The sequence below is a fragment of the Pinus tabuliformis genome, chromosome 8 (genome assembly GCF_031772625.1).
Source record: "Pinus tabuliformis cultivar Carrire ecotype Pingquan chromosome 8, CPIR1, whole genome shotgun sequence".
Classification (NCBI taxonomy): domain Eukaryota; kingdom Viridiplantae; phylum Streptophyta; class Pinopsida; order Pinales; family Pinaceae; genus Pinus; species Pinus tabuliformis.
The window spans coordinates 1,770,766,156-1,770,780,067 of NC_142294.1; positions in this window are offsets into that span (position 1 = coordinate 1,770,766,156).

Genomic DNA, 13,912 nt, shown 5'->3' on the forward strand with positions numbered 1-13,912 from the left:
CGGATCTAGTTTCATCCATCCGGGCTGCGATATATATTCAGGAAAAATAAAGACATTGACATGTACAGCATTGCAGCACAGATGATCATCCTACCAAAAGGATGATGACTTCATCAAAATCATCAGTCTACCATCAGACGATTGTCTGTCCTGTGTACATAAAAAATGAATTTATAAAGTTGAGCATGGGAATGCCCACCTCAGCTAGATCATGAAAACAGTATGAAAAATAATGTATTGTATTGTATCTTATTACAGGTCTCCTCCCAGCATTGAATGAACTTCAGATCCTCCTAATAAAGCATTTCACCCGATAAACGGCCTCATACTTTAGGGGGCAACTGTTATAGACATTTTTGTGCCTTACAGCTCTAAGCATGAAATGTCCATAATCCAAGGGATCCAAAGTCCCTAAAAGTGTTGTTCCTGCCCCTAAAGGAACAAGGTCAACCAATGACAGCTTCTCCCAGAAGTTCTCCACCAGAAACTACTCAGAACTAGTCAAATCAGCATCAATTCAGATGCTCCACTAGCTGGCTGCGTTGCAAAGCACCCAAATACACTGGCTAGGTGCGTTGCAACGCACTTGAATGCACTACCCAGGTGTGCTGAGCGGGAAATGACAAGTGGCAGAGTCATTCAACGAGGTGGAGAGACAATGGAAGCTTCCAGAATCTTCTCCAATGACACTTGCCTCACTGAGTTCAACCAAGGATGAGTAAGAGGCTCTCAGCCTCCAAGTGGAAGCAAGAACTGACAGAGAGAAGCCACAAGTCAAAACATAAGCTGACTCATCCTCTCTGCTTACATCTATATATGGATCCCTCATCCCAGAGATCCAGAGGCTGGAATTTTGTACTTTGCAGAGAATTGCTGTTGGTTTGAGATTGAGATTAGTGCATTGGGTGATTTATGCTTTGTTGGAGGTGAGGAAGGGATTCCTTTGCTGGGAGGTAGATGTTGGATCGGGACTCACTTGGTTGTATCTCCTCCTAGATCTTCTTGTTATATCAATAAAATTATTTGAGTTTCTCCTACATGCTTATGTATCAGTGATGTTTTGTTATATTTGCATGTTTAGCTTAAATCTGATCCTAAGCTAGTTATGAATGTAAATCTATGTCTTCTTGTAGTTTTCCTCTTCTGTGATCTTGCAGGAACTTGGTGAAGCTGGGCAAGCGAGGGAGCAGGTAGCTGGAAGCCAACAAAGAGGAGAGCGATCGGATCAACAAACTAGCGCAAGACACAGGTTAGTTAATCCTTCCTCTTCGTTTACATTTCATAAAGAAGAATACGAAAATAGTTTTCCTTGTTTGTTGCTAAGGCACTATCACACCTTAGAGTGGGATAGGGGCATTCTGAGTAGATACTTTTCCCAACAACACTAGGGTGTGCCAATGTGTGTCATGGAGTTCCATGAGAACATGAGGGAGAACTAGTTCAAATTGCATGGAAATGAATAGATAAGAGTGTGTGATAGGAAGTGTCAACAAGTTCCAATTATGTTAAGGTGGAAGCGATAAAGGTATATGCTAGGTAGTGCCAAGGCATGCTAGAGTGTTAGGGCATGTTAGGGAGTGGTAGGGTCTGTTAGGGAGTGGAAAATCATGCCAAGGAATGTAGGGGATGATAATGTGTGCCATGTAGTGCCAATGGATTGTTATATGTGCCAAATGTTATGGCATGTGAAGATGTAAACTATGTTGCTTAGTTGTTTTATGGGAACTATTGGATGTGAGGCTTGACTTGGTAACTTGTTAAGTGGGATGAGTTAATATTGGACATGAGAAGCCTGAGATGATTTATAGTCCATTAGGGGAACAAGGCATAGTCTAGTTGTAGTAAATATAACTTGGTAAAGTTGTTGTAGCCGACGAAGGACTTGGTTGGGTTCCTAAGTCTAAAAGAAAATAAAGGTAGTTGTGAGGGAATGATAATTAAGGAGTGTCATGGCATGCCAAGGAATGAAAAGGTGTGTTGACATCTAGATAGTGTCAATGCATGTCAAGGAGTGTTTGGGAGTGTCACGGAATTATAAGGGAGAACTAGGTCAAAGTGCATGGAACTGAATGAATAAGAGATTATGCCAGTGAGTGTGAATGAATTCTAGGTGTCCCATGGATTAAGTGTGTTAGGAGAATTTCATAATAGGACTTGTAGGCAGAAAGCCTACGATTGTGATAAGAGAATGGAAAAACGAAATTGAGACAAAGGGAGACTTTGTTCTAGGTACAACACTATTTTTTCAATGACTTTATTGGGTTTCCAAGTCACAAAAAAAGTAACGGTGTCTATGAGGGCATGAAAACTAGGGAATGCCAAGGTGTGCAAGGAATTTCAGGAAGTACTAACACATGTTATAAAGTTCCAATGAATGTTAGGCATGTCAAGACATGCCAAGTGCTAAGGCATGCCAGTGTGTGCTAGGTTCTAGGATGTGGTGCCAACACATGCTAGGGATTGCCAAGGAAACACAAGGCAGGACTCATTTCAAATACAAGTAAATAAATGAATGTGCGTGTGTGATAGGGAGTGTTAACAAGTTATAGGTGTGCTAAGGAGGGAGCGAAAATGTATGATAAGCAGTGCCAATAGACGATAGAGTGCTATGAAATCCTACTAAGATGTGACAAGTGCCATGGTGTGCCAATGTGTGCCAAGGAGTGTTAGGGAGTGTTAGGGAAACACAAGGGAGCACTAGATCATAATGCATGGAAATGAAGGAATAAGGTTGTGTGGCATGGAGTGTTAGTGAGTTCCAAGTGTGTTAAGGAGGAGTTACAAGGCATGATTGGCAATGCTAAGGAATGCTAGAGTTCTAGGGCGACATGCGGCCAAGATGTGCCAACGCGCGTAAGGAAGTGTTAACTGGGAGTGCCAGGGAAACACAAGCGAGAACTATGTCAAAATGAATGGAAATGAACAAATATAAGTTTGTGATTAGAAGTTTCAGTGAGGTCTAGGTGTGCTAAGGACAAATTGACAAGGTATGTTAGGCAGTGTTAAGGCATGCTAGAGGCTAGGGCGACATGCCAAGATGTCATAGGTGCTAGGGTGTAACAACACGTGTCAAAGAGTGACAAGGAGTGCTAGGGAAACACAAGGGAGAACTAGGTAAAAATGCATGGAAATGAATGAATAAGAGTTTGTGAACAAGAGTGTCATCGATATCAAGGTGTGCTAAGGAGAGAGTGATAAGGTATACTATGTAGTGACAAGGAATACTAGAGTGTTAAGGCAGTAGGCCAAGATGTATCAGGTGCTAGGGTGAGCTAGGGATTGTTAGGGTGTGTCAAGGAAACATAAAGAGGCACTAGTTCAAAATTCATGGAAATTAACGAATAAGAGTGAGTGAGAGGGAGTTTCAATGAGTTCTAGCTGTGTTAAGGAGGGAGTGACAAGGTTATATGTTAGGCAATGCCAAGGTATGCTAAACTACCAAGGCATGTTAGGAAGTGCCACAAGGTGCTAGGGAGTGTCAAAGCATGCCAAGGAATGTAGGGGATGTTAACGCATGCCACATAGTGCCAAGGAATTTTAAGATATGTCAGGTGTTATGGCATGTCAAGATGTAGATTGTGTTTCTTAATTGTTTTAGACCAAGGTTGGATGTGATGAAACTTGTCTTGGTAACTTGTTAAGTGAGATGAGTGAGATTGTACATGAGTACCCTAAGATGAGTTACAAGTAGTTCTTAGGTGAACAAGACATATTTTTAATTTCCATGACACATGAGAATTTAGGTTTGGCCTTAGAATCTTTTATGTGAACACAATCAAGTGCCACAACACATCTACTATGCAAAACGAAATCTGCCATGAAAGAGAAAGTAATGGACTGAATGCACATATTTTCTGGTCTGCACATCTTCATATGTTAATGCTTATTATTGTGATATACAAGAGCCATTTATATGTTTGGTGTAAGACTCTCTTGGAGATTTCTATCCAACAACAACATCTTTTTGGTAAAAGGTGTACTATTATGGGTTGCTCCGTAAAAAATAGCAACCAAAAGGGACCTTACTGTGCACATGGATGAAGAATTAAGAATATTGTTATCTATGAGTGTTGATGTGGAGGCATGGGACAAAATTACATAGGCAGTGAACCCTTTTGTTCAACCAATCAAGATCTAAAAATGAAAATGTGTGATTATATACACATGTGTCATAGTATTTGGAGAAATACCAACCTAACCCACAAATTTGTTGACATTTTGCTGGAGTTGACCTATAATTTTTCGTAAATTTAGTAAACATGTAAAATAGGACTAACTTTTCAATACAAAATATAAATTGATAGGAACATGTCCAAATTGTGAAAGTGTAAAAATTGGTATGGTTTAAAGGACCAATCCCATTGAAAAGTCTTAAATGTGGTAATGAAGGTTGAGCCTCATTCTAGAACCCCTTTGGGCCTCCATCTTAGGAATTGGTGTAGGATGCAACACTTCAGAATAATTTTTGTAGCAGTGATGTCAACACTTGTATAGTGACATGGGGTTGGAGTTGGCCTGTCAAAGCTCATTGGTCTACTTTGGAACTTATCTAGGGTGATTCCTTAGATGATTTGGAGTAAAAGGGAATGATTTGATATTTAGTTTGCATTGAAGAAGCTTTGGAGGCTAGATACTATAGAAAAACCCCTTGTTCCGAACAGGGAAGCACATGCCATTGAAGAAAGTAACAGAAAGTATACAGATTTGAAACTCAAATCACATCACCATTTATTACTCTTTGAAACAAGAAATAACTAAAAATTTCAAACACTGGTATTCACTTTTCCTTTATTCTAGAAGGTAAAAAGGAATCTGGAAACATGTACAACAATGTCTCAACTTTCTTAACTCCTAATCCTAATGCACCTTCCTTGCATTGATAGATAAGACAATTAAAGTCTTCCGCTAGTGTATATGATATGATATATGCGAACATGCTTCCTTATCTAAGGCTAAGAATTAATAACTAGGGAAGTTCTCCTTTTAATTGTGCATGCAAAAACTAAATAAAGCAAAGAGTTTTGCTACTCCAGGTTCCAGAAATGAATCCACTGCCTAAGGTAAGTTCTTTGCCGAGAACAAGATATTAAGGACTCAAAAAATTTGTTGCTTCCTTCAAGAAAGGTGTATGCCAGACAAAACTAAGCAATCATGCACTATCCTCCAAATTCATTCACCTTTAACAGAAATCTTGTGCCCAGAAAAAGACAAGAGACCAATATCCAACAGAATTCGCTGACCAGCCAGAGACCCTTGTGCTCAAACAATGAGATAATAAGGGAATGTCAACTAGGGTGGAATATTTCACCACCGAAATTGACAAGAGATAGAAGGGGTCAAAAACTATCAGACCTAATGCTCAAGAACAAATGAATTAATCCACACTTGGTGATCCAAAATGAATTCAATCCTTCTTTATTTATAGATTTTCCATAGGGGTTTCATATTCTTAAGTGATTGAGTAAACCTTACTCGACACCCAAAATTTGGGTTTTTTAGGCCCAATTTCCCCAAAAATTGCCCAACAATGGGTATTTTGGGGGTTTTTCCTATTTATGGAGGACTATAGTCTATGGGGATGGATAGGATATTTACATCCCATTCATCCTCAATTTGTAGAGGACGTTACATGACACCTAATAAAATAAATAGTGCTTTAGTTTAGGAGGCAATAACTAAATGCTTATTTCTTTCCACATAGGACATACATCTTGCAAAAATGATCATGGGGTACAAATAATATAAAAGGACTAAATCTTACTAGCATTGTCATAGTTCAGGAATAAAAACCCTTTCAGGTGAAACAAGGTCAGTACCACATAATATAAGCACAAATGACAAATTCAAAAACAATATACTTATTCAATGAAAGAATGACGAATCATATTAGTGAACTTTAAATTCAATAGCTCTTGAGTTGCACTTCCAATCAAAATTTCTCAGGTTGGATCATAATTAAGTACTCAATGTTGTTTTGGGTCCAATTTGTGAAAAGGAGGAGCTCTTGGTGACAATGGGATGATCAGGCTTTTCAGAACAGAGCTCTGTTATACTTTTAACATACAAGTCATTCATTCTAGTGGAGGAGATATAGAGAAGCCTTAAATAAGGACCTTTCCAAGATCAATTTGGAGGAAAATCCATTTTCAAAGCTTTAACATAGTTCGAGATTCAAATGAGAGTAGTCATTCTTCAAAAAAATTATTAATTCCCAAGAAATGTGAGCCAAGCTAACATGTTGACAATTTATTCTTATACTAGAAAAGGAAGCATTTATGAAAAGTCCTTGGCCCTTTGATCCAATATTTGATGTAAATCTCTTGATTAGAAATGTAATAAGAGATGCAATTTATATTAAGGAAAAGGGAAAAGTAGAGGGCTAGTTAATAATTATCTCTGAAAAACTCTCAATAGAATCCTAACATATTTGAAATGGAAAAGGATAACTCCATGGTTATTTTTTGCTTTAGAAACTTTGCTAATTTCCATGATTCAAGCATGTATTCATCCCTTGAAAGAAGCTCACAAATGCTTTTGATATTGGTTGAAGCAAAGAAAATGTGCAAAGTTACACTCACATAGAGGTATGGAAGAAAAGTATGTGGAGCTTGTTGTCCCTAACTCCAAACAAATAATGGACAAAAGGTGAAGAAACAAAGTCAAAAGGTATGTGTATCTTTTGTCATGCAGAGGTAGATGTTAACTCCACACTCTACAATGAACGCTTTATGGCACAAGTGACAGAAAGGTTTGCATGCATAACTTTGGATTAAAAGTAGTGGAGCTTGTTGCTACATGTCCACTATTACCCCACTTTCTGTATGAGTTACAGGAGATAAAAATAATGAGATACGGGAGATACAAAGTATATACTATTGTTATTCAAATTTAATAAAAAATATTACTATTTCTTCCTCGACATAAAAGAAACATTTTCCATAAAATATTTTCTCCATGAACCTAATTTAAAATGAAGCTCTTCTGTTGACATGCCCAACCGCAAATAGAAATGATGCTGATGGGCCAATTTCAACTTAGAAAATTCACAATTAGTTTCAATTGTAAGATATCCTATTTTTAGTTCATATTTTAGTTACAAGTAGTGAAACAGGACTTGCTAATCAATTACGATTAATCATGAGTCAAAATCTACTCGCTCTCCAAATGATCTGATCTAAATATTTTTGAGTCAAACTCACGTTGAACAAGTTTAGCTCATGGTCAATCTAAGTTTGACTTGGGACTTGCTGATTAAAGCAAATTCCTATGATTGATTCCAATTTATTCAATTTTCAGCCTTCACTCAACGAGCACGAGTTTTTTAAGTTTAGGTATGCCACATTTCTAAAAACTAAACGTTGGTCGTTCAAAAATTTATTTCTCATTTCTCAGGCCCAAAACTCATACGTCGAGACCTTCAGTAATCAATCAATACTCACTATTACACAGTCAAGACTAAATATTAGGGAACCGCCAAGGTGAGCCTAAGTCTAGACTCCATATCGGGGAGTCGCCAATGTGTGCTCTATCCATACTCCATATCGACCCTTAGGAAGTTGCGCGTCACCTTCACCATGTGTTACCTTTAGGCTTAGCCACTTCACTATTCAACAATCGAGGTACATTGGAAATTGGCTTAAATAATAGGTATATTACTATATTGAAGTTTCAATGTCGTTTTCAATTGCAAGTTTCAAGTTTCACTATTCAGCAATCGAATGTTCGTTGTATTCCTTTGGTTATGACTTCTCAACCCTATAAATGGGGCTTAAATAGATTTTAAAAATGCACTAAGAAATGGTTTCACACCAACCATTGACGAAGTCATCAAGCATTCCTTCCTTTGTCGATGTCTTGCCGACTTCAAAGGCTTTAACCATTCATTCACAACTTTGGGTATTTTTGTTCTTCTAGTATCTATTATTGATGTATTGGTTCAGTTGTCTTATGCTAAACGAACTTGAAAATTCAAGATTACAATGCAATATATTTTGATAATATTTCCTTTAGGTAGCATTTCCTCATATATACCTAATTGTGTTTCAAGGTCATAATGATATATTAGGTCGAAATGTGCTTGTGTTGCTGGACAGACTCCTCTTTGATCCTTAACAAAACCTCATATCCTTTAAAACCAACCCTCTTTTTTGCGAAGTTATATATGGCATTTTTAATTTTAATTTTTTATTGTATTTTACAGGAGCCAAATTAAATAGAAGGCACAACTCCAAATCTAAACAGAAGCTGCAATTTAAACACAAGTCCAAAACAACAACAATGCCGAGGGAGAAGGACTTTTCTTGGGCTTATTGTGACAAGATTCTTGGAGACCCTAAGCTCCTTTTTAAATTTTGCAAAGTGAAATATAGTGGAGGCATTTATAGATTCAGGTACCAACTTGCACAAATACCCGACCATGATATAGGTATCTGCAAAAACGTTGATGAAAATGTCAAAAACCAAGCAACCTTGGCCATTGATATGTTGAGTCATCATAATGCAAAGAAAGAAAAGAAAAAAAAGAAATAGGAGCTCCAAGAGTTGACAATTTTTCTTCCACTACCCCATTGTCATCTCCCTTTGTTGAATCCTCAATGAAGTTACCAAGTTTCCCACACATGCCTCCAAGTCCAAGTCAAACTCAAGGCCAAGTGAATCCTCCTCCACTCAACATTAGAGGTGGAAACATAAACACCTTTTATTCTCCCCACACAAAACCCGGTTCCCAACCTACCTTGGATACCACTGGTTGGAAAAAAAATATCCATAGTCACGCAAGGAAGGCCATTGCTAACTTTTGGTACTATTTTGACATACCTTTCCAGTGTGCCATAAGTCCTTATTGGTAAGCTATGATTGATGCAGTTGCTATTGCAGGTCTAGGATTCAAAGATCCTTCATTAGAGAGCATTAAGACAAATTTGCTATTAGAAATTGTTGAAGATGTTGTGCTTGTGCTATCTGAGTTTCATTCATCATGAGTAGAAATAGGGTGCACGATCATGAGTGATGGATGGATAGAACAGAGGAATTGAACTTTAATAAATCTCTGTGTATCTTGTATAGTAGGTAAAATGTTTCTCAAATCATTGGATGCCTTAGACAAGGTTAAGACTTCACAAATTATTTGTCAAATGATGGAGGACGTCATTCAAGAAGTGGGAGAAGAACATGTTGTACAAATTTTCATTGAAAATGTAGCTAATTATATGGTTGCGGGTAGACTTTTTGAGATTAGGCACCCCACTATTTTTTGGACCTATTGTGTTGCCCATTGTATAGATTTAATGCTTGAGGACATTGGTAAGCTTCATTAGATACATGAGTTTGTGGAGAAGGAAAAATCCATAACCAAATACCTATACAACCACATTATTGTCCTAAACACCATGAGAAATTACACTGAAGGTAAAGAAATTATTCGACCTGTAGTGACTAGATTTGCAACAAATTTCATGTCCTTGTAATTTGTGGTTGAGCAAAAGATAAATTTGACGAGGGTGTCCTTCGTACCTGAGTGGATGGCATCTAAACATTCCAATACCCTTGAAAGCATTGAAGTTGTTGCACTTGTGCTTAATGATGGTTTCTAGAAAGATTCTGAAGAGATTATTGTTAAGATGAAGTCCCTTGTTAGAGTTCTCACGTACTTCAAGTCTTTTAACTTTTTCATGTTTTAAATTTCATTTCAAGCTTCTTTTTATTTTCAATGTTTCATATTAATTTAAATTTAAAAGCTTGAACTTTCAGGATGGTTGATGGTGACAAACTAGCTATGGGTTACATTTATGAGGCAATGGATCTCGCAAAGGAGGCCATCAAAAGAAGATATGGGGATGAAGAGGAAAAGTATATGCCTCTTTGGGACATTATTGATGCACATTGGGATAGGAAATTGCATTCCCCCTTACATGCTACTAGGTACTTCTTAAACCCATCGTATTTTTATGATAAGAGAAAATTTAATAAGGATGGGGAGGTTCGCAGAGGACTTATGACATGCTTGGAATGGTGCTTCCCTGATCCAGAATTTCAAAGTCATGTCTTTTCCCAACTATAGGATTATAGAGCACTACCTAAATTATTTTCCTATACTAGTGTTATACGAGAAAGGTATAAGGTGTTGCCAGGTACCCTTTGAGGCTTGAAGGCTTCATCAGTTCATTAAATTTGTTTAAAATTTATTTTGTATGTTAAATGTTTTATTAAATTTTGTTGTCATTTTAATTTTTTACTATTTATTATTTAGTACGTCTACTCACAAACCCTTGCCGCTTGCTAGGTCTTTGGTGGCAAAAAATTTGTAGTGATACACAAAATTTGAAGAGATTTTCCATTTGAATCTTAAACCAAGCATGCAATGCTTCAGTTTGTGAGTGCAATTGGAGCATGTTTGAGGAAATACATTCTAAGAAGCACAATTTATTGACATAAAAGCACTTAAATTACCTTGAATTTTTCCATTACAATCTACAACTTCGCAACAAGAAAATACTAGGTGAGATCTTGAATTTGAAGGTTTCATAATCTGATTTGGAATTTAAAGTTCAAAGTCAAACTTAAATTCACATTTAAATGTCTCATGATAATGATATTTTTGGATCATTCACCAATAGACCTTGAAGAGATAGATTTGCAAACTACAAATGTAGCAGATTGGGTCCAATTAGAGGAGGCTCCTCTTTAAGCCTACATGACTTGAAGAACTTTAAGAGTCAAGTAAGCGGAGGAGTGGGAGGAATCGCTTCTACTTCTCACTCTTAAGAGTATTAGACTCTTAGTTAGTCATTTTTTCTAATTAGTATGCAATTGTTTATAAAATTTTAGAAGCAATTGCTTCTAGTTCTATGTAGTCACTAGTTAGGAGTCATGACTCAATACTTTGGATCATGTTTGGACTCATAACATATATGAGATGCTTATTCATTCATGATATTTTGGACATCTATTGATATTATGAATTGTTTGGACATGGATTTAATGAATATCAATTAAAAATGTTTTTTTTTTTAAATTCAATATATGTGTATATTTTTATTTATTGAATTCCCTCATTTTTTCCTGATTTTTTTTTTTTTATTTTCCCCAGTCTGATTAAAAATATTATCTCTTTTGCCTCGTCGATTTATTTTCTATTCTAAATCTGGTAACATTGGTTACAAGTTTCATTCTTCACTTATGAGTGCTAAGGTGTGCTAGAGAGTGCCAATGCATGTTGAGGAGTGTTAGAGAGTACTAAGACAACACAAGGGAGCACTAAGTCAAAATGCATGGAAGCGAATGAATATGAGGGTGTGTTGGGGAGTGTCAATCAATGCTAGTTGTCATGCCAAGGAGGGAGTGACAAGGTATGCTAAGAACAAGTAAGGCATGCCAGTGAATATCAAAGAATGCCAAGAAGTGCTAGAGTGTGCTAGGTAGTTCTGGGGTGTGCTAACATGTGCCAAATACTGCCAAGGCATTCCAAGTGCTAAGACATGTTAGGAAGTGCAGGGTGCTAGAGTATGCCAATATGCATCAAGGAGTTTCAAGGCAAAAAAAGGAATAACCAAGCTAAAATGAATGGAAATGAACACATAAGAGGGTTAATAAGTCGGTAATTTATCTTTTTCAAAATGGGCATGCTAGGGACTACAGGGAATGCCAACACATGATAGGAGAGTGTTATGCTATGCTATGGCATGCTGACATGTTCTTTGGCGTCCTACTCATGGCAAGATGTTCTAGGTACAAATATGTTCCAGGTAAAAAGATGTTTCAAGACATGTGAGGTTCCAAGGAATGTTAGTGTATTGTTCCAAAGCATGTTAAGGTGTGCCATGAGTGTTGAGGAGTGCTAGGTATCTCTCATTAATAAAATTTACAGAGCTTGATTACGTATTAAATAATATAGTTCCTACACACACTAGTGGAACTTTATTTAAAGGAAATTTGCTAGATAATAAACCTAATAGAGATGAATCATGTGTTGACTCATAGGAAGACTATATTCTTATGACTTGAGGGAAATGATAGACACTGGTTACTTTTTAACAAATTGACTGGCTATTATAACCACTATGACCCTGGACGCATAATGAAAAATACTCCACAACAATGGTCTTAAATCATTATGTTTTGACAAAAAAATATAGTAACAGATACATAGCACCATCAAAAGCCCATTGGAATGATCAATGATGACGAACATTTTTTGACCGTCACCAAAAGAAACCAAAAAGAGCATCGGTGAGAGTTAATAAAAGATCGTCACTTGAAGTGTCATCAAAAAGAGAATTAGTGATGGGCCTTTAACGACCCTCACCAAAAGTGTCAACAAAGAGAGAAATAGTGATGGGCAATTAACGACCCTTACCAAAAGTGTCAACAAAGAGAGAATTAGTGATGGGCAATTAACGACCCTCACCAAAAGTGTCATTGAAAATGGCTTTGGTGACAAACCTTAAAGGACCATCACTATATACACTTACAACAATGATTTTTTAAAGATAATAACCATATGTGACATTGGTGATGGACCTTAAAGGTTCGTCACAGGCATGAAGCATCATCAAAAACTAATTGGAATGATGAATGATAACGAACATTTATTGGTTGTCACCAAAAGTAACCAAAACCATCATTGGTGAGGGTCAATAAAATATTGTCACTAGAAGTGTCACGAAAGAGAGAATTAGTGATGGACCTTTAACGAGCCTCACCAAAAGTGTCACCAAAGAGAGAAGTAGTGACGGGCCTTTAACAACCCTCACCAAAAGTTTGATCGAAAATGGCTTTGGTGACAAACTGTAAAGGACCATCACTATATGCACTTACAACAATAATTTTTTAAAGACCCACCATATCTGGCATTGGTGACAAACCTTAAAGTTTTGTCACAAGCATGACCCTCACCACTGACCTTTTTTCTTATAGTGATGCCTACAACCATGGACTTTCCCAAGCAATTTTCTGCCTGCAACTCTGACTTATGTGCCACTTTTTCAGGCCAAGGGCTCAGGTCACTGCCTAGAACTCCATGGCACTTATAGAAATGAAAAATAATAACAAAATAATTATACAAATGTAATTACTTGAACAAGGACTTCAGTGGACCCCTACTCGCCATGAGAGGCATTTTGTCAAACATGCCACAAATATGCATTCTAGATATTTAAACAACAAATATGACCATAGGGGTCTCATACTTATCTAAGAATCACTAAGAAGCATTGATGCCTTATCAAAATAACTACATTACCATATATTAAGTCACATATTCATTGTACATTCAGTGATTAACAAAACCATGACGACAACCATACATTTTCACTGCCATAAAACTCATTCACAACCAGCATATAACCAACAGAAATATTAGGGAGATAAGACTCATAAAAGACACATATAAACAAGTATATTTACCCATAAAGTACCAAGGAGAAAGAGATATCTTATTGATTATTTCATAAGTTGACCAGGTATCATACTTCTATGAACCACTCGACCGTAGACTAGGCTGAACCAAATATTTCTTTCAGCCATTCACCCCCATGCCATATTCCAAGCATGAAGGTGGGATCTCATAAAAAAATCAATCAAAACCATCCAAATATTCCAGCGAAAACCACCTCAACCCTCAACCAATAATTCCAGCTCACGATCAGACATCACTAACCATCACTGGATTGGTCTCTACCCGAGTTGTCTAGGGCTCGAAACTATTTGTTCCAACCAAGGCTCCAAGATTAGTAACTCAACCCACATCTACTACTGGGCTCCAAAGAGTTTGTCCAAAAAAGCTTTAGGACTACTAACTCAACCCATCGAGGGCTCTAGACTATTTTTCCAACCAAGGCTCCAGGACTAGTAACTCAACCCAATTTGTTACAGGGATCCCAATTAGTAACTCAACCAATTTCCTTAGACATTA